We start from the raw sequence: 6208 nt of genomic DNA on the forward strand, positions 1-6208 counted from the left end.
CACCTATGTGTGATGGCAGAGCGACTGTGAGTTTCTGACAGCCCATCAGCACTGACTGGAAGAAGACTAACCAGCAGCTTTGCAAACAGCAGACATGGATGATCTGACCCAAATGGCCCAAACTACTGTTCTCCTATACAGACAGGGCTGTCTCAGACCCTGCAACTCAAGCATATCCAGGTGAGCTGGTAGCAACCACTGAATGGTTCACCTCAACATAAGGAAAAACTTCTTTCCTGTCAAGGTGAATAGAATAGAATAGAATAGAATAGAATAGAATAGAATAGAATAGAATAGACCAGATTGGAAGAGACCTTCAAGATCATTGAGTCCAACCTATTATCCAACACCACCTAATCAACTAACCCATGGCACCAAGCACCCTATCAAGTCTCCTCCTGAACACCTCAAGGGATGGTGACTCCACCACCTCCCTGGGCAGCACATTCCAATGGCTAACAACTCTCTCTGGGAAGAACTTTCTCCTCACCTCGAGCCTAAACGTCCCCTGGCACAGCTTGAGACTGTGTCCTCTTGTTCTGGTGCTGGTTGCCTGGGAGAAGAGACCAACATCCTCCTGTCTATGACCTCCCTTCAGGTAGTTGTAGAGAGCAATGGAGCACTGAAACAGGCTGCCCAGGGAGGTTGTTCAGTCTTCTTCTCTACAGAGTTTCAAAAGCCATCTGGCTGCATTCCTGTGTGCCCTACCCCAGGTGATCCTGCTTTGGCAGGGGGGTTGCACTTGATATTCTCCAGAGGTCCCTCCCAACCCCTATCACTCGATGACTCTATGAGATGGTGTTTGGCACAGTCAAATGGCTGTCTGGCCCCCATAATGTGACCCAGGGAAAACATGGACTCTGCTAACAGTGCTTGGCCAGTTTGGCTTAGGTCAGGCAGATTTGCTTTGTCAGAAGCATATAAAAAATAAAGCCTAGGAGGATCCCTTTACCAGGTGGAACTGAGCCAGGCTTCTCAGCTCTATGCACAATTGTAGCTCACTGCAAAATGGTCACTGCTCACCCTCCTTCTTCCAGCAAGTAACAGGATGGCAGAGGCTGCAATACAGATTCCAGGTGAAAGGAGAAGCAGAAGCAGCATCTCAGGGCTGTAACCACCTCTGGGTGGTTTTTCCTCCTCGCCAGATGCACCTTGTTTTTGTGCACAGACATCAATGCTCCCGCTACAATACTTGATCAGCCCTCACTTTTCAAGTCTGGATCCCTGCCTGTTCCTCCAGCTGAGCAGCCCAAGGTTTCCTCCTGCTGCTGTGGCCGGCTCTGGGTGGGATTTGTGCATTCTTGGCTGCCTGCAGCTGGGGGTGAAGCTCAGGCAGGGTCTCTAACGCACTGCGGTGGAACCGAGTCGCTTCCGATGCGGCTGGCTCAGCCTCCTCTCTGCCATCCCTGGCTGCTTCATTAGCATCAGACTGTTCAAAGGGATGGAAATTCAATTATATTTAGGTCAGACATGTATTTTAAGCAGAAATACCTATTACATTTAAAGCATCCTGTGCAGAGCCCTCTCTGTCTGCTGCTCTCAGAGTGGCTGCACACACACCCAGTGTCCTCACGATGTTGTTTTAACAGGCACTTTAAGCAGGCACTTCCAAAATCTGGGTGTTTTGTTTAAATATGAGTTAGCTTCATTCTCTCTCCCCAAGAAATTAATGCTGGTAAATAAGAGACCACCTTCTGGCAGCTCCGTTTGGTATCCCAAACAGGACAAAAACATCCCAGATGTCCATGGATGAAACTGAAAGAGAGAAAAAATAGCTCTCTGCTGGGAGGGAGCAGGCAGGCAGGCAGGTGGGCAGCTTTCCAGGAGCACCAGCAGTCAGACACTGCTCCCCATGCTTTGAGCTGCCATTCTATTTAGGCAGTGGCCTCTCCATGACTCTTGGTGCAATCACAACTTAAACAGCTTCACGCATCTGGCTACGCCTCCTGTCAAAGCTGTGTGAGTGATGATCTCCTTGGGCTTCATAAATATTGATCATTAGTCTGGAAGCAGCTCAGCAGATAGAAGCTGCTCTTCAGCCCCAACTCCTGTGCTCATGGAGCAGGAGCTCTGTTGACTCACAGTCAGCCCAGCTTTAAACTGGAGCGCATCCTGATGCATTGGGATCCTTGGCTGGCCATGCTTCGATCAATACTCTAAATCCTCCTGTGAACAAGGCAGGGACATGGTTACCTTGCTCAGGGCTTCCAGCAGGATAGGGCAATACCACTCCTAGAACAGACCACAGCAATTTTTTTCCACCACCATATGACACCTCCCTCCCTGAAGGGATGGAACCCACAGCCTCAGTTGTTCATGCTGCTACTAGTGAAGGGTCTGAAGAACAGGTCTTGTGAGGAGCAGGTGAAGGAACTGGGGGGAGCTGTCTTGTTCAACATCTTTGTGGGTGCCATGGACAGTGGCATTGAGTGCACCCTCAGCAAGTTTGCTGATGACACCAAGCTGTGTGGTGCAGCAGACAGCTGGAGGGAAGGGAGGCCATCCAGAGGGACCTGGACAGGCTGGAGAGGTGGGCACAAGCCAACCTCATGAGCTTCAACAAGACCAAGGGCAGGGTCCTGCAGATGAGTGGAGGCAATCCCAGGCACAAATCCATGCTGGGCAGGGACTGGCTGGAAAGCAGCCCTCAGGAGAGAGACTTGGGGGTGCTGGTGGACAAAAAGCTCACCAGGAGCTCTCAGTGTGCAGCCCAGAAAGCAAATCAGATCCTGGGCTGCATCAAGAGAAGTGTGGCCAGCAGGGCAAGGGAGGTGATTCTCCCCCTCTGCTCAGCTCTGCTGAGACCCCCACCTGGAGTACTGCCTCCAGTTCTGGAGCCCCTATTCCAAGAGGGATCTGGAGGTGCTGTCCCTTCCAACCCTGACTGATACTATGATACTATGTGTAGTCTGGAGAAAAGGAGGAGACCTTCTTGCTCTACAACTCTCTGCAAGGAGATGGGAGCAAGGTGGGTATTGGTCTCTTCTCCCCAGTAACAAGTGCACCAGCTGCCCCAGGGGAGGGTTAGGCTGGGTATTAGAAGAAAGTTCTTCATGGAAAGGGCTCTCAAATCCTGCACCAAGCTCTCCAGGAAGGTGGTTGAGTCCCCAACCTTGGAGACACTTCAAAGCTGCAGAGATGTGGTGTTGAGGGACATGATTCAGCACCAGACTTGGTAGTTAGATAGTGGCTGCACTTGATGCTCTTAAAGGTCTTTTCCAACTAAAACTATTCTAGGATTTTATGATTCCATACCAGAGCGGAGGAACAGGGCTGCTGCTGCTGCTTCTCTTCCTCAACTCACCCAGGAGAGCATACTGGACATCCCACTGACATGCCCTGCTGCCAATCCTTCCTTTCACCTCCTCATAAACTTTCCATTTCTGTGTAGACTTTGTCTTCCATCTGATTCCTGAGACAACCTTCTCTCTCTCATCCCATGGGGGCACGGCAGGAGGCAGAGACCCAAGCACAGCCAGCTGCTTCCCCTGCCAGGCCCTGTCAAGCTTCCCTGCAGCATGCCTTGGCACTGCAGGCATCCCTGAGGCAGAGATGTCTCAGGGAGGATGTGATGCTGTTTTTCTGCCCTTCCTCCAGGGGATCTTCAAATTCCTCATCTCTCACAGAGCAATAGGCTGTTTAATCTGAGTCTGTTTGAAGGCAGCAGGAAAGCACAAGAAAAGAAGAGCTGGATGGAGCGAGCCAGTTTGGGGGAGTTTAGTAGGAAGGATTAAAACATTCCTGTTTTCCAAGCATCAATGGAGCTCTGCCCTTCCATATAAAGCTTCAATGCTGGGCCAGGGAGGACATCACTCCAGTGCAGTTTCCCTGACCCACAATGAATCACAGAATCATTTCAGTTGGAAAAGACCTTTAAGATCATCAAGTCCAACCACTGTCAATGCTGGTGCAAACCCATATCCCTCAGCATCACATCTCTGAGTTTAAAGCACCTCCACAGAGGGGGATTCAACCACCTCCCTGGGGAGCCTGTTCCAGTCTTTGCCAACCTAAACCTTCCCATGTACAACAATAATGGGAGCAGGGACAAAGGCAGCTCTTGCCTAGCTGGGAGATGATGCAAAGGTCAGAGGAGTGTGAGCAGCTTGAGAAATCTGTTTTTCCTTCCAGCCTGAGCTGCAGTGCTTTGGCCTAAGCTGCAGTGCTCTGGCCTCAAATGCACTCATCAGATAAAATGCTCTTTAGGCTGAAAGCAGACACAGAAACTGGTCTGAATGGTGTTAGAACATTCAACAAGGAGGGCTTCAGCACTCAACCATGCTCACAATGTTACTGGGTTAGCATTAATGCACCACATGTGGTGCAGCAGCCAGAGGAAATGGTTGGAGCCTTCCTCAGAACTGATGTCTTGAACTCAGCTAGATGAAATCTAGATGAAACTGGTACAACACTTTATTACTTTCTGTTAGCTGATCACAGAATCTGACTTAGAGGCTCCGTAGCTTGAAGTCTAGGAGCTTGATAAGCAGATCTTGGAGATCTATCTACACAAAGTGATGCCTAGCACTGGTTAGGCCACACCTTGAGTCCTGTGTCCAGTTCTGGGCCCCTCAGTTTAAGAAGGACATTGAGACACTTGAATGTGTCCAGAGAAGGGCAACGAGGCTGGGGAGAGGCCTTGAGCACAGCCCTGTGAGGAGAGGCTGAGGGAGCTGGGGTTGTTTAGCCTGGAGAAGAGGAGGCTCAGAGGAGACCTTATTACTCTCTACAACTCCCTGAAGGGAGGTTGCAGCCAGGAGGGGGTTGGTCTCTTCTTCCAGGCAAGCAACCAGCACCAGAACAAGAGGACACAGTCTAAAGCTGCACCAGGGGAAGTTTAGGCTGGAGGTGAGGAGAAAGCTCTTCATTGAGAGAGTGATTGCCCATTGGAATGTGCTGCCCAGGGAGGTGGTGGAGTCACCATCCCTGGAGGTGTTCAAGAGGGGATTGGACGTGGCACTTGGTGCCATGGTTTAGGTAGTCATGAGGTGTTGGGTGACAGCTTGGACTTGATGATCTTTGAGGTCTTTTCCAACCTTACTGATTCTGTGAAAATTGTTATAGTTGCCTAAATACAGTACAGTCCCATTGTAAATCTACATTCTACCCCCACATCAAACCTATTTAATACATTTGGGGCAAACTTTCATATGAATAAAAAGTTGTGAATATTTTATTAATCTCCATATTTGCCCCATTAATTATTAAATAACTGCTGTAGCAGCTTCCTGGAGGTGCAGGAGATTCCAGGAGATGCTCAAGGAAGCACTCTGGCGAGGAGAAATGATGTACAGAGGCACTTTGGAATGGGCTGCCCAGGGAGGTGGTGGAGTCACCATCCCTGGAGGTGTTCAAGAGGGGATTGGATGTGGCACTTGGTGCCATGGTTTAGTCATGAGGTCTGTGGTGACAGGTTGGACTCGATGATCTTTGAGGTCTCTTCCAACCTTGGTGATTCTGTGTGATTCAAGAGGCACAGTCTGAAGCTGCATCAGGGGAAGTTTAGGCTGGAGGTGAGGAGGAAGTTCTTCCCAGAGAGAGTAATTGGCCATTGGAATGTGCTGCCCAGGGGGGTGGTGGAGTCACCATCCCTGGAGGTGTTCAGGAGGAGACTTGATAGGGTGAGGTGTTGGGTGATAGTTTGAACTTGGATGATCTCTGAGGTCTTTTCCAACCTTGTTGATTCTGTGATTCAAATAGTCCTTCCCTCCAGGGAAAGCCTCAGCTTGTGTTCTTTTATGTCAACCGAGTAAATCAAAATGATAAGCAAGCAGCATTCTCCACCAGGCTGGTGACAAATTGGAAGACGACAAAGGGCAGAAGTTTCTCTTTATTTATTCCCCTTTAAAATGACTTAAAAGCAGATTTAAAACACTTGAAAAAAAAAGAAAAGAAAAGGAGGGGATTCAAAACATCAGGAAGCTGAAAGTAAAACCACAAAGGAGGCATTACAGGGTTAGGAGAACACAGGAAGCAGAGTCAGTACAAAAGGGATTTACAGTCTCAGCGAGCAGCAAGTTCATGCTGCCCATGTCAACGGAACAGTGCCTTAACACTGCCCCTGTCCTCTGGAACACAAAATTCTGCCATCATTTTGCTTTCCTGCAGGGCTGGATAGGAAAACATAATTTTTAAAGAACCCACCCATTTTCAATTGAGACAGAAACACCCTCCCACCCCCCCCACCCCCCCCCCCACCCCCCCCCCC

The sequence above is a fragment of the Melanerpes formicivorus genome, unplaced genomic scaffold, assembly GCF_026170545.1.
Source record: "Melanerpes formicivorus ecotype bairdi unplaced genomic scaffold, bMelFor1.0.p_v2 SCAF_95, whole genome shotgun sequence".
Classification (NCBI taxonomy): Eukaryota; Metazoa; Chordata; class Aves; order Piciformes; family Picidae; genus Melanerpes; species Melanerpes formicivorus.